Below are 25,223 nucleotides of genomic sequence, written 5' to 3'. Positions count from 1 at the left end.
ATGCTTTACACCCTTTTCTATCTCCTTCTGTGCTAGCAATGGGCCCATGGAATATTCTCCCATAGACAGATACAACAGAAGAGGTTCTCCTTCCACCGGCGGTGTCAATACTGATGGGATCATGAGGTATCCCTTGATCTTGTCAAAAGCTTGTTGGCATTGGTCATTCCATTCCATGGGCTAATCCTTCTTTAGCAGCTTGAAAATTGGTTCACAGATTGTAGTCAACTGAGCTATGAATCTGCTAATATACTGGATGTGACCCAGAAATCCTCGTATTTGCTTCTCAGTCCGAGGTGTGGGCATTTCCTGAATTGCCTTGATCTTGATAGGGTCAACTTTAATGCATCTTTCACTCACCAAGAAACCTAACAACTTTCCTGCTATTGCCCCAAATACACACTTCTGAGGGTTTAACTTTAGCTGATACTTCTTGATTCTTTTAAAGAAACACCTTAGCACAAGAATATACCCTTGCAGTTGGTTCGGGCACAGTACATACAGACCATTATTCTCTATGCTCTTCTTTGCTTTGTATATGCACTTCTTCCTCTAAAAGGATGAGGCTTAAGCTCATGTAGCTCTCGAGCTCTTGGCTCTTATAGGGGGAGCAAATGTAGCCTTTCAAATCAATGGGAAGCAGCAGACTCCAGGTGAGCCTTATCTTCTTTTTCCATTCTCTTTTCAAGAGAACTTGAGGACTTGGTGCCTCTCTCGATTGGATCAATGTTGTAGGATCACCAGAGGAAGACCTAGTCTCAATCAGTGTAATTTCTGCTTTCCCAGTGATGCAACTGTCTTGATCACTTTCATTAACTAGCATTTTTTGTTATTCCACCTCATGAGTCTCCCAGTCGATCTTGTCTTGTAAAACTACTTCAAATCCTGGTTGCATCTTTGTGGCAGTTTCATCAAACCATGGCTCCACATTTCCACAAAAGGAAAAATCCTCTCCTTTTACAAAATACCCATTGAGAGTAGGGTAGTAACAGACAGAGACCTTCCTAGTCATACTTAGCACTTTCTGCCCCTTGGTGGTTGGAGGAGTGTATCCGAGACCATTCTTTCCTTTGTTCACCGCCAAACTAGGCTGCTTTGGAACTCCTTGATGATATTTCTCTATTCCCATGCTAGGAAAATATTGCATATACTTCATAATCTGATTCACTAATAGACTCCAGATGGCTTCATAGTTAGCTGAGACTTCCTCCTTTGGTCCTTTTTTGGTAATGGCTACACAAGTTGTGTCTAATTCAAAACCACTCAGTTGGACTTTCTAGTCTTGTTCTAGCCCATTTTCAATATTGGCCAAAGTGTTAACCACTTCAGGATCTCCGACCACTATGACCACCTTTCCCTTATGAATAAAATTTATTTTTTGATGGAGACAAGAGGACACTGCCTTCACCGGATGCAACCAAGGCCTTCCTAAGAGCATGTTAAAGGCCGCTAGTATATCAATGACTTGGAAGTCAATATCAAACTTTACCGAGCCAATTTTATAGCAAGGGTAATGATGCCAAGGATCTTCCTCTTGGTATTTTCATATGCCTATATGCTTTGGTTGGTCAGCCTCATTTCTTACAAGTTGATTCCAATACTCTTTGATGATCTCAAGGGTAGCACATTCAAAGTGGACCCATTGTCAACAAGAACCTGGGGAAGCACTTTGTTGAGGCATTCTACTATGATGTGGAGAGCTTGATTGTGCTGGGATCCTTTGGGAAGATCTAAATCTAAGAATATCAGGGATTGCACTGCATATGTTGCCCCTACTATATGTGCGAGATGTGCTAGATTTGTCTCGATCGACACTTGCATATTAGTGAGAGATTTTAAGACTACTTCACAGTGTGTGGGGGATACCATCAACAATCCCCAAATTGAGATGTTTGCTTGGGACTTCTTGAGTTGAGCCAAGACTTGGTTCTTCAGTTCTTTCTTCAAGCTGCTAGTTCCGGCTTCATTAGTTCTTAACTGTTCTACTATTAAAGCCTTACCCTTGTAGTCTTTTCCACTTCTAGTTTCCATCACGTTGATAGGTTTCTTCACAATAATCTCCGTAGGATGACAATCTTCATCATCACTATTAGTTATGGTGATTATCCCTACCATGGTGTCATCCTCTTCTTCTGATTCTCCTTCCCTGCTTGGGGTGGGAAGTTGAGTTCCTCCACAAATATCCACAGCCCTAGCTCGTAGCTTCTTGATTGCATTGGAAAGCTGTTGGAATGTAGTGTCTACCACCTCTGCGAAAGTGTCATCTAACCCTATTTCCTCTGATCATCCAACTACTCATAGTAGTAACAATCACCGATGGTTAGTTCACCTAGTATGTTGTCAAGTTCTTCCACCCTTTCTTACATTCTCAATGTGTTGGAGTACTCTTCACATAGCTTTTTCTACATCTCTAATTCAGATTTGGGTCATCTAAATAAACTTGCATTGGCTCTCTTGATCCTTCATCACTTCCTAAATCTGACGTAGAATCATCTCCTCCCATGCAAAGGGAAGGGTAAATGCCACCTGTCAGATCAACTATTTAATCATCACCACCAATAGCATAGACTGAGAAACATGTTTGGTGATCTGGTGAGTAATATTCCTACTCATCATCATTGTCATTGAACCAAGGTCCTTAGTAGTCATCCCAGTCTAGATACCCATCATCCTCTTGAGGATCAAAGTCATCTCCATCCTTCTCATCTTCATTCCCGTCCTCATCATTGTCGTCATCATCTTCTTCTTCACTGATTTTCCCCTCACTTGGTTCTTCATCAGAGTCTTCTGGATCATCAAATTTTATGGCATCCAAATGCTCGTAGTATTCAGAGTGTATGGACCAAAATATTTCTATAGGGTTGGCCTTGACATTAATGGCTCGAAGTTGGACCAGTCCCAACTCATCATCCTCTATGTCACTCCCTATGTGGATTAGGAAGATGTGTTCCTTGACCTGTTCCCCTATGGCTAATGCGGTTATTGCTCTGAGAAGATCGACTGTAACCTCTTTAATTACCTTTGGATCATCCTCTGAAGATATAGCAAGTTGAATTAGAGAAGTGGGATCACTTTTCTGGTCTTCTTCTAAAGCATTCATATGATCTTGTTGATGAGGTCATCTTGGGGAATCTGTTAGTGCATGCATATCCTTCCAATTGTACCCATCCATCCAACATTCATTTGGATTATATACAAAATCTTGAGAATGGGATTGGTATGATGTTGATGAGGGGTAAGAAGAGGGATGGTATGAAGATGATGTAATGTGAGAGGTAGGATATGAAGATTGGGGGTGATAGGATGAGGAGATTCCTTCTCCTTGATGGTGGGGGGAAGGTTGATCGTATGGTGGAAGCTGATAATATGGTGACGGTGAGAGGTATGGTGGAGGTTAGTAATGTGGTGTGGTGGATTCTTCTATTGATGAAGGATGAATGGCGGGTGCCCGATCTTCTGACACTTCTTCTGGGGGCCCTTATGACTCCAGCACTTTGACTCATGAGTTTCCTATAAGCACGAGCATTCATATGATTCTTCTAAGCTCTAGGTACAATGAGTTGAGTAAGGTCACTCTCTGTGGCTTCTTCCTCTAGATTGTTCACATGATCAGGGAGTGGATTGGTGTTGACATTGGGAGATTGCTTGACCTTGACTTTAATGGTCATATTGTCTACCAAGTCCTAGATTGTATGTTATAGACCTATGCATCTTTCAGTGGTGTGCCCCTTCTGAGTGTTGTAAGCACAATATTTATAGTCCCTGTACCAAGCTAGAGGAGGGTTGTTGATCGCTCTTGGAGCCATTGTCCCTAGTAATCCTTGCTTCTTTAACTTCTCATACACTGCTGTCACAGGCATTCCTAAATCAGAAAACTACGTTCTTGAATGAGCGGCCTTCTAGGAGGGTGCATCTACTTGTATTATGAATGACTATGAAGAAGTGGCTGGTAGGCCTGACTATTGAACTGCACTCACCATATTAGTTTCTGGACTCTTTCCACATCCAACTCTGGTGTTCTTCCCTGCATCTTGGGAGGATCCTTGATAGTGGGCTTCCCTTAGGATTTTGTTCTCCACCCATGTGCTGGTGGCTATCAAGGCATCAAAAGTCTGTAGATGTTGGTAGTAAAGAATATCATAATAAGGCTTTGAAGGCTGATCTGCCATCTTGGCGGCCTTATCTCTAAACCTCATCAAGAAGGCGGTGAATCCTTCTTTAGGCTGTTGTCTCAACGTCTCAAGCTCCCAACATTTTACATCCACCTTATTATCATATGATTATTTTTTGGTGAAGGATTTCACCATCGTTGCCCAATTTTGAGTTTGGGATGACTCCAACTGTGTGTGCCACCTTAGTGCTGGTTTCGATAGGGTTAGAATGAAGGCTTGCCCCATCTGGTTATCTGTAAGTTGCCATAACTTAGCGATGCTAAGGAAGACATTGAGATGAGCCTTGGGGTCTCCCAACCCATCAAACCTGTCAATCTACCACTTGAATTCTCAGGAATACTTGCCCTAGAAAAGAAACTCATTTCATCAGAATCCATTATTTGACTTTTTGAGTCTTTTCCCGCTCGAATCATGTTTTCCAACTTCTCTAATTGCTCTCTGAGTTTTCTTTCATTCTCCATCTCTAGAGGCTCCATTCAGACATGTGCAGCAAACTCCTCTTCCTCATCTTCAATCACTACCCTGTGAGGAGGGACCCTGGAATAGACCCCTCATTGACCATTTGGACGAGTACTTGAGGATACTCTCTGGCCGGTTGGCCTAACTGGCTCTGGTTCTCCTGAGTCAACTTGTGAAGAGTTCCCACGATAACCTACAGCTCCATTCTGATCCACATCTCCCGTAACCAGTGCCAGCTCACTCCTGGGATCAGTTCTGGGAGGATTCTAAAGTGCATGCAATATCTGAGCTATCCCTCTCTTGACTTCAGCCATTTATATTTGTAAGGTCTCCACTAGATGGACCTAGGCCTGTTCGGGTGATTCAGAATCGTGTGGATCCATACTAACTGGGCTATAATCACTTGGCATTAGACAATCTCGAAAAGATGATGAATGTGACACTGGACTTAGGCGAGTTAACCGATTACCCTGACACATCCAAAGGTACTGCGGAGAATACTTGAGGTGTAGGATTGTGCCTGAACCAAAAGTGGCTTATTTTAGGATTCTTGAATTCCCAGCCCCTTGTTCACACATTCACTAAATTAATAACCAATGATCCATCCAAAGTTAGTCTGCTTAATGATTGGGGTGGATAGGGTTTGATACCCCTAGTCCACTCGATGTCATAAGAGGAAGATTCTTAGACATGGCTTGTCAAGAATATTCCCATAAGATATTCCATGTAATAAAGTCATCCTTTCCTTGCTCTTTTTTCCCATTAAGTGTCCTTCCTCCTAATTTTCTCAGGACTTCTCGGGACTTGACAAGACTCTGATGGGATTGCCCCAGAGTCATGTATCTGGACTTTTTCCCTTAAGGAGGAGGGACACCCTCTATCCGAAATCCACTTTAGGAAAGTAATTATTTATGACGGGAATATAGTGTAGGAACATTCTTTTTCAAGACCGCAAACAAGTTCTATAGTTAGATTGTGGTGCTCCTAGCTTCTTCCTCTATTTTCTACACGATGCGAGCATGCGGTGGATGCAATAAGATCGACAAAGCTTCCTTGACAGGATCAATATACGCAAAGTACGTGATCCTTTTGATATACCCATAGGTACGAGATCAAGGGGTGACTTTCTTGCCCATTACTCGTGACTACACACGAGGTTAAGCAATTAGCCACGGGATGGTGGAACCGTGAGTGATGGTGTGTAAAAGTGTATTGTAGGGTAACCATCATGCGATCTTAGAATTCCATAAAGTGCACGGACCTCACCAAGGGTGCTAGCACAAATACAATATCCTCGTCATTTAACGATACCTTCTACTCTTATACAAGAAACGGCTATCATTTGGTCTCTGAGTACTTAGTATGTCATGCACTAACCTCTTTGAGGGTGCGAGCATAACAGGGAGTACCCTTGCCAAATGATTTTACTTTGAGCATGATGCATGATGCGGTTAGTGAATACAATTACAAATATAGGTTAGCCAAACATGTTTTCAAACAAATGTGGTGGAAAATGTTCTTGCATTTAAACGTAGCATCTAGTATCCACTATGAGGGCAACGGTCGGAGATAGACTTGCATCCCGTCCAACTCTCCTCTCTTTCTCTCTCATGTGAGGGGTTTGTGTCATGTGTACTTTTCTTATGGGCCCCGTATTGCCATATTATCGCTTAGAGATACATGGAGGCCTATTTTGTAAGAGTTTAAAGTTTGTCATTTGAGACGGGGGTTTGATGATGGTCCAATATGGGGATCGAGATCATACAAATGGCGTTTGGATTTTCCACCTAGGATTATGGGCCTAGGACCCGGGGTGGGCCTTATTTTGGAGAAAAGGGCCCGATAATTGGTCTAGTCAAGAGATTTAGGGTAAGTGTCAGGTTACATAGTTGGAAAGGTGTTAGGCACCTAATTTTTCCGGTTCAACTGGTCTTCCTGCTACATGCGTAAGAACGAACATTTTTCACGATTATTCCTAATCCATATGTATGGCTAAGTTATCACACATATATACATTAAATGAATTTAAATAACTATATATACTAAAAACATAGTCAATATAAGGTCTACATCATGATGATTCAATTGAGAAAATATACCTGATCTTAATCCCTGTTTCGGATCAAGAGGGGTGGGCCCCTAATTAGTACTGGCTCGGACTGTCTTTTGGATTCTCCTGGCTCAGGGGAAGATGGTCTTGACCTCCAACTTCCTTTCTTTAGAGATGTTGATTGTGATGGTATGTGGACAGGGTTCCAGCTAGGAATGTTTACTTTTAGATTTGGATTCGGACTTCAGCTAGGGAAGGCGATTTCCAAATTTGGACTTGGATAGAGCTTTGGCTAGGGAAGGCTATTTTTGGGCTTAGGATGAGGTGGCACTCTGGTAGAGCTTCTACTGGGGATAGGCTAGGGGAGGGCTAAGATGAGGTGGCACTTTGACAGAGCTTCCGCTGGGAATGGCTATTTCTGAAAAGATTCTAGGGGCACCCGGACAGGGCTTCCTCTAAGAATGGCTGTTTTTGGAAAGAAATGGATTGACCTAAAATGAGGACTGAACATCTCTAAAGTCCTAAGAACACTTTGACGATCCAAATAGAGTTTCGGATCTTAACAAAGATCTCTTCATAGACCCGAAGAACCTCAAAGGGTGGGGTTTCATCTTTGGATAACACTCAAGAACATTCAAAGGAGAGGTTGAAGAACATACTACTTTTGATAAAAAAAATTAGATTGAACTAAGAACTTGGATTGAAGATCTTCAAATTCCCGAAGAACACTTCGAAGATCCGAAAAAGATTTTGGATCTTGAAGAAGATCGCTCCAAAGACCCAAAGAAAATCAAGAGGGGGAGGGGAGGAAAGTTTCACTACAATGGAGTGAGGTGGGATTTTGATGTGTAAAATCCAAAGGAGGGGGTATTTATAGGTTTTTCTGGCTAGTGGGAAAGAGGGAACATCTTTATCCAACGGACGAAAGGGGATTTTTTACTTAAAGTGGGTGAAGACGGCTTTTATACAATGGGTAAAAAGGGGTTCTCGGACCAAAATGGGTGAAGAGGGCTTTTATACGATGGGTAAAAAATGGTTTTTTTGGGAGATAGAATCCTTAGTAAAAAGTGGATTTTTTGGTCTTAAGTGGGTGAAGAGGGAATTTATTCACCCACCGAGTCAGGGGAATATCAATTCTAGCCATTGACGACAGTGCATGAGACTAGGCCAAAGTGGACGGGGCATGGTCAGTATAGGCGGGCAGGCAATGTGTACAAGGTGTGCAGGCAATGTCATGAGTGTGTAGCATATGGTGCTTGGGTAGTGGCATATGGGTGTGCGAAGCATGGCGTGGCACCATGGCATGGGCAGCAACTAGCAAAGGGGGTGTGGGCATGGGCAACAGATAAGTAAGCTATGTAGCAGCCAGCCCATGGTATAGGATTAATTATGGAAAATGTTCGTTCTTAAGCATCTAGTAAGAAGGCCGGTTAAACTGGATAGATTGGGTGCCTAACACCTTTCCAATTCTACAACCTAACACGTCACCCTATTCTCTGGACCAAACCAACTTCCAGGCCCTTTTCTTAGGAATTAGGCCCACTCTCGGGTCCTAGGCCTATAATCCTAGGTTGCAACTCTAAACCCATTTTTTATGATCCCAATCCCCTGTATTGGACCATCATTAAAGTCCCATCTCAAAGATGACCCCTGCACTCCTACATAATAGGCCCCCACATATCTTCAAGCGGTGATACGATGGTGTGGGGCCCATGGAAGCACACATAACACACCCTCCCTAAGAAAGAGAAAGAGAGGAGAGAGGGCCGAATGCAAAAGTCTCTTTTTTCTCCCACAAAGGGAAAAAGGGAAGGAATTCTGGCTGCTACCCTCACAATGGCAACTCCACTGGGGACCTGTCAAGCTTCCGACAGTAAATGCTACCTCTACATGCAATAACATTTTCCATAATTTTTCAAAAACATGTTTGTAAATGTATTCGCTAATCACATCATGCATCGTGCTCAAAGTGAAATTATTTGGTGAGGGACTCCCTATCATGCCCGCACCCTCAGGGATGTCAGTGTATATCATGGAGAGTGAGTAATCTGAGAGCAGATGCTAGCCACTTCAATACAAAAGTGTGGGGTATTATTAAACGACGCGGATGTTCATAATTGTCTCAGCACCCTCCGAGAGGTCCGTGCACTTTATAACATTCTGAGATCGAATGATGGTAACCTCACATTACACTTATGCACACAATCACTCACGGTTCCCCCACCCTCATGGCCAGTTGCTTAACCTCTTGTGTGTCATGAGTAATGAGCAAGAACATCACCCTTTGATCTCATACCTTCGAGTATATCAAAAGGATCATGTACCTTGCATATATAGATCCTGTCAAGGAAGCCTTATCAGTCCTATTTGCATCCACTACATACTTACATCATGTAGGAAATAGATGGAGAATGCTAGGAATGCCATTAGCTAACTTGTAGAACTTGTTTGAGGTCTTGAAAAGGAATCTTTCTATAATGCGGTCTAGTTAAAAGGAATTGCTCTCTTAAGTGGGTTTCGGATAAAAAGGTGTCCTTCCTCCTTAGGAACGATATGTGGATGATTTGGTATACATGACTCCGGAGTGATTCCCATCAAAGTCACATAAAATGCCAAATTATATAAAGACCCAAGGAAACTAAGAGGAAGTTCATCTAATGGGATAAGATTAAGGAAAGCATGAATTTATTGATAGGGAATTTCTTATAGGAATATTTTGTTCAAGCCATTTGCGTGTATCTCCCACCTATGACGTTGAGTGGACTAGGGGCAGTAGCCCCTATCCACTCCCTATCATTAAGTGGACTAACTTTGGATGAATCATTGGTTGACAATTGAGTGAATATATGAATAAAGGGGTGGGAATGCAAGAATCCTAAAATAAACCACTTTTGGTTCAGGCACAATTCCACTCCTCAAGTATTCCCAATGGTCCTTTTGGAGCGTCAGGGTAACCGGTTGGCTTGCTTAAGTCTAGTGTCACCTCCATCGTCTCTCTAAGACTGTCTCCTTATAAGTGGTTACAATCTAGTTATCATGGATCCACCTATTGTTGAATCACCTGAGCAAGCATGGGTCCACCCAATAGAGACTTTACAAATAGAAATGGCTAAAGTCAAGAATGGATTAGCTCAAGTATTGGACCTATTTGAAACCCTCTTAGGACGGATCCTAGGGCTAACCCCACTCCCATCATAGGAGAGAGAATAGAATGGACCACGGGTCATCATGGAACTTCCTCTAGAGTTGACTCAGGAGTACCGAAACTAACCCGCCCAAATGGTCAACGAGGAGCTTATTCTTGAGTTCCTCCACCAAGGGTTATGATTGAGGATGAGGAAGAAGAGTTTGTAACACATGTCCAGATGGAACCTCTAAAGATAGAGAGAAAAATAAAAACCAAAGAGCAGTTACAGAAGTTAGAGAATATGATCCGAGCAGAAAAGGGTTCAAAAAGTCAAGTAGTGCATTCTGATGAAATGAGCTTCTTTCTGGGGCAAGGACTCTCGAGAAATTCAAGTGGCGAATTGATAGATTTGATGGGTCAGTGGACCCTAAGGCTCATCTGAAGGTCTACCTTAGCATTGCCAAGTCATGGTAGCTTGCCAATAATTAGATGGGTCATGCATTCATGTTGACGCTATTAGGGCCAGCACTAAGATGGTTAACACAGTTGGAATCTACACAGACACAGAATTGGACAACAGTGGTGAAAGTAGATGTGAAGCATCAGAAACTTAAGAAAGTAGCCTAGAGAAGGATTCAACGCCTTCCTAATGAGGTTTAGAGACAAGGCCACCAAGATGGCAGGTCGAACTTCTGAAGCTGAGCAGGTAGAGAAGTTGATTGAAAACCTATCCAAGCCATACTATGATGTTCTCTACTATCAGCATCTACAAACTTTTGATGCTTTGATAGCCACCAGGACACGTGTTGGGAACAGGATCCTAATGGATGCATAGTATCAAGGTGCTTCTCAAGATGTGGGAAAGAATGCCAGAGTTGGGCAAGGAAAGAGTCCTGAAACCAATGTAGTAGGTGGGGTCCAATAGTCATTGTCCCACTGAGAAGGTTCCTTGCCCAAGAAGATAGTTCACTGAGTTGGGGTGCCTTTGGTGGCAGTATATGAGAAGTTAAAGAAACAAGGACTGCTAGACACTATAGCTCCAAAAGTGGTTAGGAACCCTCCCCCAGCTTGGCACAGGGACTATGTGTATTGTGCCTAACACGCTCAGAAAGGGCACCCCATTGAAAGGTGCCTGGCCCTTCAACATGTAATTCAAGACTTGTTAGACAATGAGACTATTGAAGTCAAAGTCAAACAGACTCCCAATGTCACTACTAACCCACTCCTGGATCATGGGACAATCAACATGTTGGCTATAGTAAATGATCGGTGAGACTTTAATCCCAGTTCTACTATCCAACTCATGTTATCAAGAACTCCAAGAAGTACCATATCCAGAGGCAACATGAATGGGTAGAGAAATTATTGCATGTGAAAAGGTTGTCTCTCCCCCCAAAAATAGTAAAGCATATAATCAGCTTCATCAAGGTAGCTTATTAGAAGGAATGTGACTTTCAAAAGGGCCATTTATATGTACTATGCGGACATAAGGCCATTTACGGGTAATGCAGGTATGTAGCCGTATCCTAAATTATATACGTATTATGTATCTTGTGCCGAGAGTGAGATCCATGCTGAGAGTCAAATTCCATCGAAATCTCAATTGTTTGGCTAAGTTTTGACCAACAGGTGGGCGAACTCGCCCACCTGTGTGACCCACCCATGTGGTTACTAGATATTCTCTAGTATAAATAGTACTTATTGTGTTTTTCCTGTTTCTCATTTAATGCATTAAAGAGTGGGTGAGAAGAGTAAAGAAGAGAGAGAATAGAAAGGAAGAAAGAGAACGAAGAAGAAGAAAGGAAAAGAAAAAGAGGAAGAAATACTTTTAAGTGATGCCAAGGTTTGACCTTCTCATTTCGGCACCGGAAAAGTGATCCCCAACACAAGACCTACGATTTGAGGTGAGCGAGGGCTATACTTCTTAAACTTTCACAAAACCCCAAGTGAAACCCCTTATTTGGGTAGAGTTCCTTAAGATCTTGTTAATCCCACTTGAGATGATGAATCTAAGGTTTAATAGATGGTCTATGTGTTGATTTTGAAGGTTTAAAGAAGTGTCTACAAGATTTGAGAAGCATTGGTGATTTCTTGAGTTAAGAGGTGATTTTGGGATTTTGGAAGAGTTCTTGAGCAAAGAAGGTAAGATTGCTTTTCAATCCTTAAATCTAACTTAGATCTAGGTTAGAATCATCTTATAAGACCTTAGATGTATGGAAAATACGATTGAAACAGCCCCATTTGGTTTTCCCAAGGTGGAGGAGCTTTTCAATGGAGAAAACCAATTTTTGCCCCCACAGGTGGGCGAAGACCGGTGGGCGCAGCCGCTTGCCTGTAGGGGCCAGCCTGTTGAGGCAGCACCTTAATTCCAACAGGCAGGCGAAGTTCAGCGGGTGAACCCACCCGCCTGAGGGGGCCCACCGGTTGAACCGGTGGACTATCTGGCCCATCGATTGAACCGATGGGCTATCTGGCCCACCGATTGAACCGATGGGCTATCTGGCCCACCTATTGGATCGGCGGACGAAGACAGGTGGGCTGTCTGGCCCACCTGTTGGCCCACTAGTCAGATTTTTAAGCCTGACCAAAATGGGTGGACAACCTTCTTTTATGATTTTAAATATGATTTAAACATCAAACCTCATTAGATTTGATCCCAAGGTGGGAAATGCTAACCTTATTCTCTTATGATCGGTTCCACTAGAATTTATATTTCTCACGTCGGATCTCACCTGTACTGAACATGAGCTTTTTTACCCGACAAGTAAGTGGGGAGAGGACATATGACTTTATTTTAAGCTTAGTTTTGCATCATTAAATTGTATCTAGACTAGCCATGTCATCATGTAAATTATGTGTTGATTAGTCATCCTCATATGCCATTCGCATGCATTGCTTGTGCATTCTAAATAAATGATTTATGATATGTGTGTTGTGCTTTACATTCTTAATGCTAAATGATTGATGTGCTTATGTGATAAATGGTTGGATTACTGTGCATGATGCATTATTAGACTAGACGCCATAGTCGGTTTGGAAACGAGTGCATTGGTGGCCCGTGGTATAGGACACTCTGGCACTATACAATCGTACTTTTTCATATAGGAGCATGCGATTTAGAATTATCATTCCCTATGCTATGACCCTTCTCAATAAGGGTTGAGGTGTTGGGTTATCACTTGGGGGAAAGCAGTGGTCGCGGTTGTTGGGTCATTGTGGCGATTAGACATACGCCCGACGGGTCATTAAGATAGTCGGTAACCTCAGTGGTATATTCAAGAGGGCCAGTCGTACTGCTTTTAAATTACTGGGGTCGGCACCTTTACATTTCTATCATTTACTTTTATGTTAAGAGCCGGTAGTCGGCATGCTTTACTTTTTTGAGTACTCACGATTGGCCTTCTCCGACAACCCTATGGGCGTATCAGGGGATGGAGTTCGCGACTCGTACCTGGGGCATATGCGCACTGTGGTTGTGAGTAGCACATAGCTTAAGACTTTGTAATGTTTTTTAGGTGTGTAAGATTTAAAATGAATGCATAGCATATAGTGCATATGGATGTGAATGTCTGCGTGGTCTTTCTTTTCACTTATTGAGCTAGGGAGCTCATCCCACGTGCACACCTCTTTTAGATGATTTTGCAGTTCACCCGCCTGAAGATCAAGAGTTGAGCCCCACAGTCGAGTTTCCTGTTGAGGACTGGTGGGTCCCTGAAGAGTATGAGTATAGTGCTGATTGCATATGTGAGGGTTGTGCTGCGGGACCGCAATAATGATACCGTATAGGATTTTGCTTTTTGATTTTTTTTGATGACCTCCCCTTTTGTGTACTTGATACGTAAGTTGTTATTCTTTTTGTGTAAATATCATGCCTTCGGGCCCACATGTACTTAGCTATATACTACAATTTGGGTATCAAGTATATTGGGGATATTTACAGGTAATTTAAGTCTTTTGCTGAACTTTTGAACACTTATCTTAGATGTGGGTATACTATGGTGGGGTATTGTATCAGATGATCCTGGCAGGTTTGGGTTAACCGGAGTTAACTCAGTCACCAGTCCGATTCTATGTGAATGGGGTGTGACAATGGTTGTATCAGAGCGTGATGCTCTATCCATTCATAGTATACCATTGTTTGAGATTTAAAATGTAACCGCAAGCGTACGGATCAGTGTAGCTACGAGTCGAACACAGGGAGAATAGCCACTTTATTTTTTATTTCTTTTAATAATGCGAAAGTGAACTGATTAATGGTTGTGATCTAATTCTAATTACCGTCCTAAACATATGTATCTAAAATAACGTCCTAACCATTCGTCATCTAAGAATTTAAAGACGCAAGCCACGCAATTAAAATTAAATAAATAAATAACTGAAAATAAACAACCCACGCAATAAAAAAATAATAATAAATAAATAAATAAAGGAAAAAAATGTTGAAATAAAAATAAAGTAAAAGAAAGGGGATAAAGCTAAAGAGAGACTCACAAGTAGGTTTCTCTACTTAGCCCGAGGGATGCATCATAATATGAGCTTCCCTACTTGACCAGAGAGTCACTCTTACAAGGGTTACTCTACTTGGCTTTAGGGAAAGGGAGACAATTAAAATAAAAACAATAAATTGATGGTTCTATGGCTAGGAGGGGCAAAGCCAACACATACACTAGCCATGAACCTTGGGGGAAAGGGATAACAATAATGTAACGACTGAAAATAAAAATCCTAAATTAAGAAAGAAAGGGTAGTCAGAAGAGGGAATAAGAGGGGGGAGAGAAGACTACTGAAGGAGCCTACTTACTTGAATCAATGCTTGAACTTGAAAAAAAAATTGCTCCACGGCTCGTGATCTTGTCACCTAGATCTAAGCCTAGAACTATAACTTAAAAAATTACAACTCAATTGCATAAATCATAAACATAAAACGGCTGAATAAGAATAAAAGAGTGCTTGCATTAATTGACATTAAAAAAAACTATTACAAAAGTGATTAAAGCAAAAATAGAGAAGAACTAGAACTAAAGAGAGAGCAAGAGAAAGAGAGAGCAACTAAAAAAAACTAGAAGAAGAATGAATTGTGTCTCCTCCTCTTACATGAGTTGTATTTATAGGGAATGGAGAGGTAGGATAACAATTTTCTCTTTCCTAAAAGAGAGAAACCCACAATTGATTGTGAGATCTTTTGAGTCCAAAAGTGCTAAGGTGGAGGAGAGAAAAGAGAGAAATAAATTTTGAGAAATTTCCTAAAATTTTTTGCTTATTTTCTTTCCTTTTTTTTTCTAATTTATTTTTCTTCTTTTTTTCTCTCTCCTAGGGACGATTTTCTTCTTCTTTGTGTGATTTGGACAATATTTGGTGATGATGTGGAGGAGAGAGAAGATTTGGACAATCTTTGGTTCTCCCCTTTTTTTCTCTTTCCTTTTTTTTCTCTTCTTGCTTCCACGATTTTGCTTTCCTTTTTTTTTTTTCTTTTTCTTCTCTTCTTGCTTCCACGATTTTGCTTGCTTCTAATTTGATGTGGAAATCCCCTCCATGCCCTTAGTGCTTTAAGTGAGTGAAAAGCAGGAAATATTCAACAAATTCTCTAAAAAAAAACAACCATGAGATTTGAACTTGAGACCTCTTGGTGAGCAAGGGAATTTTGTACACCATAGCTCACCAACTAAGCTAGGTAGTTGTTGTTACAAAAAACAAATCTTTAATCACTTAAGGATGTGGTCCATCGATCCTTGTTGGCATTTGGAGTATTCCTTGTACCTCTGGGACAATTGCAAACGGGTTGGTTCTGCATCTCGGTTCAGTTCTGATCCATTATTCTTTTTCTGACCCGAAAAAGAATAATCATTTGTACGGGTGACCAAACGAATGTGTACTTTTAATTGAACATATCCATCTTGCTCAAAATTTCGTCCTCTTCGCAACCATGGAAAGAAATATGACATCTTTACGTGTAAAATTGAAGATATAGCGCCCGATAGTCCTTAAGGCTTTGAAAATATAAAACCTGCAAAAAGAGAGTAAAACCCAAGGTAGCTCAATTCTAAATATGTAAAATGCATGTTTTACTACCCTAGATTTCACACATAAATGTGCTCATCATTTATCATTACTATGATATTAAAAAAAATCATTTATGAATGACATAGACAGAAAATTAATGGCATTTTATGTTTGCATGTCATATTTGGAATACTCTATGATGAATAAATATATTGGAGTTAAGTTGGGTGTAAGCTTTCGCACATGTTTAGCTGCAAAACGTATTTCTAATGAACCATAAAAGGGTGATGTGGATTCCACCAAAGTGACGTATCTTGTTCTTTCATGGTTTTCCCTAGGGCAGCATAGTAGGTGACATTTGCCTAAAGATGATGTCACCAAAGTTAAAGAAAATGACAGTAACCTAAGGATTCTGATCCCAAAGGTAAGGGGATCTCAAAAGTTATTGTTCTTTTCACAGTTAATACAAGAAAATGAGAGGATCAGTGTATTCCTGTCTTAAAAGATAAGGATACAGTTTCAGCTATAACTCTTGAGTGATATAGTCATTACAGTGAATGCACATGAATCTCATCAAGTTAAACTCTGTTATTAGTATGGTCTATTTAAATCGATTTTTTTGTAAAGATCCTTGTGGCTAGAGTTGGCATCTTAAAGATTAATATTAATGATGATACCTATACTCACATTTGAGATGTTATGACACAAGATCATCCTACGTTGCTTCTAGATGCTGATGATTTATTAACTATTTTCAGCATAGTTTTAATGAAATCCAGTTTTTGAGTCTAATAATTGTATAGACCATAAATAGTTTATGCAAATGGAATTAGAAATCATTTAATTTTGATTTATTGAAATGACTTCTGAAATCTGTTTATATTGTTGACTATTTTGGCCCTGTTTATTCAAGCCAACAGTTATATCTAGTTCTAATATGAACTGATATTGACTCTTATAAATGGTACTTTTATTAGGTCATCTAGGCTTACTCTCTTATATTAGTGAAAGAATAAATTATTATCCTATTGAGGGTGATAAATGTATCATACATGTTTTATTATGTATACTACACTTGTCGTTTCATAAATTTTAAGTCAATGTGGGGTATTTTGATATTTTCTTCGATGTTATATTTATCATTTGTGACATCAGGTTTCGTCACGAGACACATAATTATGAGTTTTGACACCTATTTATGATTCAAAATATCACAAGTGCATTGTTTAAGTAATATTTCTTCGAATTATATGTCATATTTGTACTTATGATAAAATTCAATTTTATTGAAAATTCATCAAGATAAAACAGATATATTATATTTGAATGATTTAAATGAACCCATTGAAGTTTTAGTGGCTTATGGTATAAAGTCTATGAAATTGTTTATACTTACTATAGATCTAAGCTCACATTACTTTCATTTGTAAGGACTATTGTTATTTTGGCTTATAAATAATTTGATTCATGTGCTCTATTAGTTAATGAATTTTTTTTATTTAAAGAAATAGGTCTTTATTGTGATTGACTTTAAAGTTTATGGGCTAATATTTATGTTGGATATTAAAGTCATTTGGGTTGAAAGTTCATATTTGTATACAACTTTGTATATCTAATGAATTATGGATAAAGTAACATATTTCATGTGTTTTTTGTTATCATGAATAAATGTTATGAACTTTCATATTTAGCATGTTGTCATTATAGAAAATGCCATATTTAGATTTTTATTTATTTGTGGTAATGACTGGAAGTACAAAACTGTCATACTAAGAATATACTCACTTTGATAACTGTTAAATTATGGTGTTACCATATTAACTATTAGGGTTTATAATGGGTTGCTTTTGTGGGCTTATGTTGAATATTTTATTAATTAAATACTGAAATAGCTCATCTTGTTGTTTACACCCAAAATCTAAACCCACGGGCATTTGGTAGCAATCCAAGTTTATAGGTTTTTTATAATTTCAGTGATTATGCTTTCACTTAGTGGGCTAGTTACTGAGATTGTGAAATTACTATTGACTATTCAGGATGGGTTGCAGTCAAGGAGACCATATGACGAATGATGTGCTCTTGCCACCACAGGTGAGTCTTCATTTGGTCGGTTTCGCTTGATAGTGTGAGGGTGACGTTTTGGGCTTCATAGCTTTGGAGGTTCTTGTCTTGCCACCACAGGTGACGGAATCTTCAAAGTGGTGTTGTTTTGAGTGTCTCGCCTTGCATGTGAAAGATTTCACTACGTGTTGGGAGATCTTGCCACCACAAGTGTGACCTCGATGACGTCGGATCTTTCCTCAGTTTCTGTTTTCCTACAGTTATTGAAAACAATACTGGGATAAATCTGATTAACAGCCCAATTAGTCAGATTTAATTATATTGTTGGGAAGTTTAATATGCGTTCTGTTCTTGCATATTGTATATTTTGGTAAATATGTATGATTATATTTGTCAGCTTTGACTTCTCAGCTATTTTCTGTTAAAAAAAAAAAGGTTTGAATGGTTCCAATTTTAAAGAATGGAACTAATTCTTTAATATTTCTCTGGCTATTATGATAATAAATTTTAATCTTGAATTGATGAGCCTCATAAGCCAGTGGTTGTTAATTATGTTCAAGTTAAGGTTCTTTATAAAAATGGGAGGAATCGAATAGGTCTATCTAAAGATCAGTGGGAGTAAACTCATGAATTATAAATTTCTGTAGAACTACATTATTACAGATTGTTGACTCTATATCTAAACCATTGAGGATGTTTAGTGACAACTCCGCTGCGGTTCGTTTCTCTCATAACCGTAAAGGTACTTCAGACTCTAAATACATTGACATTAAGTAATTTTTTTTCAGAGAGAAAGTTCAAGAGTCATAGATTATAATGGAATAGATTGCTACAGAAAATATGATTGCAGATCCTCTTACTGAGGGATTGACTCCAAAAGTCTTTCAAGTGCATGTCACTAATATGAGACCTATTAGTTTTTTTGATGTATTTTATTAGTGGGAGCTTTGCTCATATATTCAGTTGCATCTGAGTTCAGAATTATTATATTTATGAAACATCATTATTGTTCTCGAGAATATATATGCATTTTTATTATGGCCATTTGTTTATATGTATACACTTATTTATTTGCCTCCTACAGAAATTTGAGGCTATATGTGGTGTATTTACTTCATTCGGTATCTGAGGGTTTAGTCAATACACACACATCCAGTCGCTAGTAAAGCCACATTTGATTGAGGTCTAGTGCCAGTGTTTTGGGACATCCGGACCCAGTCCCAATGAGCTTCTTTCATTGAAGCTTGAGCATTTGGGAGATGCTTGTAGTTAATGAGACATTCGGTATCTGTCTCATAGGGCTCATTTGGTTTTCGAGCTATGACCAATTTGAAAATAGATATGATGATCATTATTGCATGTTATTTTCATACCACACTTTCATACTGTTCATCCCAAGTCGATGATGTTATGAGCACTTTGACGTGTGTGGTCTCATATCACTTTAGATGTGATGATCAATACGATTGGGTGTTTGTAATTCTCATTCGGACCAAGGCATTTGGTTTAAGGTGCACTCCATTTGACACTGTTTTGTTTGTGGCCACATTCAGTTTATCTAAATAGGAGAGTCATTTTAAATAAATTTTAAAATCTAAAACTTGTGACATATGCTGCCCAAGTGAGAAATTGTAAGATTTTCTATTAAGTGGGCTAGCATAGTCAAATATTTGTTTCCAAAATCGGTTTAGTGGTGTTGACTACAGATAGAGTAAGCAGAAAGAATCCAATATTATTTGGTAAGTGATCTCTATGGAGATATTGAATTCTATTAGTACACCTTAATAGTATGAAATATTTATTACTATGTGTGGACCTAAGGTATTGTTTCCTTAATGGGAAGGAAACCCTAATTTCTTTGCAGGGTTGGTCCCTACCCTCACCCCTATATATGTTATCACTGACCCATTAAGTGAGGCTAACGATCAAAAGTCAAAGGGTAAGAGGGTAACCAGACCAACATTGATCGTGTTGTACGAGGAGCATACAGGAAGACATTGATGAGTTCTTATTCTTCAGCCATGGATTCAGGTATGCCTAAAACTTATTTTTGTAGTGTTTGTCGTGCATGCTTATTGATCTTCATGAATAGTTTCGTATTTATTTTCTTTCAAGGCTCTCCTTTTTTTTCAACCAATTGATCTCCTATCCTCCTTGAAACAAAAGAGATAGAGAAAACAAGAAAACAATTCCAAGTAATCACTCTGAATGAAGAAGGGGTGCGAAATGTGGACTATTCCACGTCTAGGAAATGCCTAGAGGCAAGGTTATAGGGCTGGCCAGTGTTATTTCGTGACATGTTTTAGAGGAATGCTATTTGAATTTTGTGACAATTACACTTGCGCCCCAAGCTATTGAAAAAATCCTCTCCAAAACCTTTTGGACATGCATCCCTAGGTGTAAATCCTTGAATGGTCATTGGAGGGGAGTTGAAGGATCAAGTTGTTGGGAGGAGCCTAAGTCACTCATCGAATCTTTTGGACTATTCCACCTCTAGGCAATGCCTAGAGGCAAGATTATAGACAAGTTCTAGAGGAATGCTATTTGAATTTTGTAACCATTACACTTGCCCTCCAAGCTATGAAAAAGGTTCTCTCCAATACCATTTGGACGCACATCCCTATGTGTTGACAGGTGTCAATCCTTGAACGGTCATTGAAGGGGATTTGAAGGGTCAAGTTGTTGGGAGGAGCCTAGGTCATGCAACCAATCTTTTGGTTAACTATAGGCTCTCTTATGATAATTATCCACAATGAAAGTTCTTTTTGGGTGCATATCGAAAAATAAAAAATGGATATTACAAAACTATCCAAAAGGCCAAAACAGTAACCCAACCTTTCCCATATCTTTTTTTAGATATTCCCCTTTTAAGGGAAAATGTTGGGCATGCTAGCATCTTCTAGCCGTTAGATGGTAAAGTTGCATTATAGGACATTGGATGAAAAATGGCAATACATGTAATATGCCTAATGTAAATGGTATTGGAATAAATGATATAGTACCATATGGATAATCGTAATGCAACATTGTACCTTCTCTCCCTCACCTCTTGCCGCTGCATTCCACGAATTCAACATCTCCCTTCCCCCTCTTCCTCCCTCTTGCACTCAGCCCATTCCCTCTCGCCATTGCAATCCACCAGCTCAACAACATCTCCTTCCCTGTTCCCTCTTCCCTCCTCCATCCTGCCACTTAACCCACTGACTCGGTATTTACATCCCTTACCTCCAACCCTGCCCTCGACGAATTGGTGGTCTTTGTCGGAAACTTTCTCCTCCCCTCCCACAAGCCTGGCTGGTCCCTACAAAGGTTGTCCTTGGTGGCACATTAAATAGAACCACCACTTCTCAAAGACAATAGCCACAACCCACCACCCCTTGCCGCCCCCTCTAGCAGCACCTGGCAGCCAACTTCTGCCACACCCACTCCTATGATCAAGTAAATGAAAAAAAAAAAAAAAAATTGAAATCCAAAATCCTTCCTATGTAAAAACCGTAAAGCCCCAATCTTTGTTCCAGAAATTAAACCACTAGTTGTAATTTTGATTTATGATCCAATTCGTTGCTTATTGGTTGACTTTGTTTCAATTTCGTTTCTTTAACCAGTATGTGGCTAGATGATAAACCACGTACCTCTCTATCTCTCCCACTTGTGGAATGAAAGTTAACCAGTGTCCTAAACGCCAACCTCAAGTTGTGATCCCTAAGGGTGTCAACATATAATCGAAACCGTTTATCAGAATCAAAATTGATCGGTTATAAACAAATCAAACTGCACCATAGTAAATTGATCCAGTTTTGGTTTTATAGGTCATAATTCAGGTTCGAAACCGAATCAAATCGAAAAACCGATGGTCAACCGGTACCTAGTATTAAAGACTTAAAGTGTTTTGAAATTCAATGGGTCTCTATGAAAAAAGGGGGGAAAACAAAAAAAAAAAAACAAAAAACAAAATACTAACCAAGAAGGGAGCTTCACTTTCACACAATCACACTTCTTGATTTTCTAATTTCTAGGATCATAGTTAATTAGTTATAATATATGTATTCTTTTACATAGAAAATATATTCTCCTTGGCAAAATAAATGTATATTGTCTTAACTCGTTAGGAAATTTAATATATGTAGGATTCACACTAGTTGTAGGATGCAAACCATTTTTTAAAACGACACTATTAACCCCATGTAAACCGGTTGTGAACTGAATAAAAAAAAACAGATTAAAAACCGCTATAACCGAAACCGGATGAAAACGATTCTGATTTCACCTTATTCCTATCCAGTGCGGTTTTGGTTTCACCTTATCAAAATGTAAACCAAACCAAAACCGAACCGAGTAACCAAAACTGCACCGTTTGACACCTCTAGTGATCCCTCTTTCAATGACAGAATTTTGTTGGGCTACGTCTCTAATTTCATTTTTCTAAACTCTGTCCTTACAAAGACCCCTAAGTCTTTGCCTCTCAAAAACAGGAATCCACCGCCCCTGCATCTCCGACCTTTGGGTTCTTTGACCTTGGTTTTTCGGTATAACTCTAAATTTATGAGTTAAGAAACTGTAGAGTCAAAGAGAGGGATCCAATAATTGAAAAGGCAGGGAACAAGATGACGGAGCCTGAGTGGAAGAGGTGGGCATAGGGAATGGGGGAACTGAATAGCAGGGGAGGGGTTGGATGGGGTTAGGTAGGGGGCAGGGAAGAGGGGGTTGCTAGTGGGGTGTCGATAAACCAAGGAGAAGACAGGAGGGGGACGAGCAGAGGGAGAGGGGAAGCCGGTATCGGAGCCGGCCAAGGAGGCGGGGCGTCAGAGATAGAGAGGGATAGTGGAACCCAAGCTGTTGCTGAGTATTTCCCAAGAAAACCATACCGCAGCTAACAATTTCTCTCACAATGCATGTACAAAGTATTAAATATGAATCCAACGATTTAAGTCAAACTTTGAAAATCTAATGGCCAACAAATGCTAACATGCCTTATTCTTAGATAATCCGTTAGCATATCCAACTCCTGCCTTTTTCTAATTATGAAAGGTTGGTCTTAACAAAGCTAATCAACTTTGGAAATATTGATGATCTCTCCCTCTTATTTATAGATTCTCATTCCTTCATCCTCTTCTTATATTTCATTTGAAGAAAAAAATATAATTTTATAATACGTTGAATACTAAAATAAAGAATGGATGTTTAAAAATCATGTCTTGATGGAAGGTTCCCCAATCTTTCAAAAAAAAAAAAAAGAAGAAGAAGAAGAAGAGAGTGCAAGAGCAAACCCCACTCATTGAGGATTTTCTTTAGTGCCTGAAATGAAGGCATTCCTCGACTTCCAGAGATCCCAGCTGATGAAGGCCAAAGTAGAATTAGTATCACCAAAATTTTCTTTTTTGGAATTAAGGAATCAACCTTCAAGCCACTTGATGAACAATGCATGCTTGACCCATGGCATCAGAATACAACGAAAGAGGACTGACAAGTGCCTAGCTCAGTCCAAAGTCTCTCTCTGTCTCTCTCTCTTTCCCTCATGTTTTTCTTTTTGTTTTTTTTTTTTTTTTTTTTGCGGGGGGTGGGGGTGGTGGTGTGGGGGGAGGAGGTCACTCCCCAATAAAAGGCCACAACAAGAACAAGAAATGGCTGCAAAATTGAATATAATGTTTCATGAAAATACAAGAGTAATCTTGTTCCCTACCTCATCCCTACTCTTTTTTCTTCAGAAACTCAGCATTAAAAATGACATTATAGTAGGAAAAAATAAAAATCATTCACCCATGATGAAGTCAACTATCACCATTATACTACAATAACACAAAATTCCAATCACAAGGTTAAATTACTAGTGATGATAGAATTCTTCTTTCTTTATGGATATCAAATCACAGTTCCAAATATTGTGGAACTTAATCTTAAACATAGTCCATAGAGGTAGTTTTAGGATTTAGATTAGATCTAAAATCCCCTACCAACAACATATTTGACAGAGTCGATGTAGTTGCCTTAATAATGCAAGGCTTAGTGCACCCCAACATTACAATCAGGGATATAAAAATAGTTTTCTAACACTGGACTAGGCATAAAAAACAGATGGTTCCAATTAAGCTTTTCTCCCACCTAGAAACTATTTTTCAACAAAACGAGAAATCTAACAAAAGATAAGAGAATCATAGAGGAATTGATTGATTCTTGGATGTTAGATCCTAAATTTCACCATTCTTTCCAGATGAATTGATTAATTTGTTTGTGTGGTTGGCCAAACAAAACCCATTGCCTATGGCCATCGTTATTGAATTCGGATTTGGGAATTATTTGGATGAAGAATTATTCGGATGAATTCGTTTCATTAATTCAATGATTCGGTCAAAATATCCGTAAAAAAAGCGGAGATAACAAAATTCGAATTCGGATTCGGATTTGGGAATTATTCGTTTACAAAAATAAAAAGCGGACAAAAAGTTCGGATGTTATTTTTAATATTTGCAGTACATGTTTGATATTATCTATCAACTATCATATGTATACAACATATGAATGATATAAAAATTAAAATTTTAAATTTTAAAGATAAAAATATTATATTTAGCTATTTTTATTTTTCTAAACTCATTTCCTATTATTCAAATAATTGAATCAGAGAAAAAGAGACTGAAAGATAATAAAGGGTAGAGTTTGGTAGAAAAGAAAGCAACACACAATACATAAAGATAGAGAAAATAAAACAAGATAAAGGGGAGGTAGGTAGGTAGGGGGAAGAAAATGAATACATTTAATTGGCAGGTCCATCTATAAATCCATAATAATTAAGGGGACCTCATACAAGAAGGAAAAAAAAAATCAATAAGGGGTAAAAATATTAACAATAAATATATATATATATATCAATGAAAGTAAATATTGTCATTTCCTCGTTTGTATTTAAAAAATTATGCATGATGGTGACAACTTTTGATTAGATAAATCACTATTTAAGAACTTGTTATATCTAAGTTAAAAGAAATTTTGAGAATGAGACAAATAAATAAGGTGTGAAGTTCTAAATACACCTATAGATATGTCATTTAGGTAGGTAGGTCATGCGAAAGGCTATGTTCTTCTTCATGCTCAAGGTGCTAAAGATGCTAGTGTATGCCCTCTCATTGGTCCTATAAGTCAATGCTTTTTGTATTGACAGCATAAGGTTCTTTTTTGCTCATTATATATTTAAAGTAGCTAAATATTGAAATGGTGATATGTGACAGTAAAAAATGTCATCAAACATTTTCAAAACGAAAATAAATTAAAAAGCAAAACAAAAACAGATTAAAGTTTGCTTTACTCTCTCTCTCTCTCTCTCTCTCTCTCTCTCTCTCTCTCTCTCTCTATAGTCTTT

General features: G+C 39.1%; 1 protein-coding gene across 3 annotated transcripts in view; it reads left to right on the top strand.

The window, feature by feature from the left end:
* The window catches only part of LOC122082465 (calcineurin B-like protein 4), an 88,678-nt gene that overhangs the window by 58,451 nt on the left and 5,004 nt on the right, over nucleotides 1-25,223 (top strand). The gene's annotated exons all lie outside the window — the stretch shown is intronic.

This window comes from Macadamia integrifolia, chromosome 6 (genome assembly GCF_013358625.1).
Source record: "Macadamia integrifolia cultivar HAES 741 chromosome 6, SCU_Mint_v3, whole genome shotgun sequence".
Lineage (NCBI taxonomy): Eukaryota > Viridiplantae > Streptophyta > Magnoliopsida > Proteales > Proteaceae > Macadamia > Macadamia integrifolia.
Note: the sequence above shows the minus strand (reverse complement) of the source record. Positions and strands in the feature narration are given on the sequence as shown.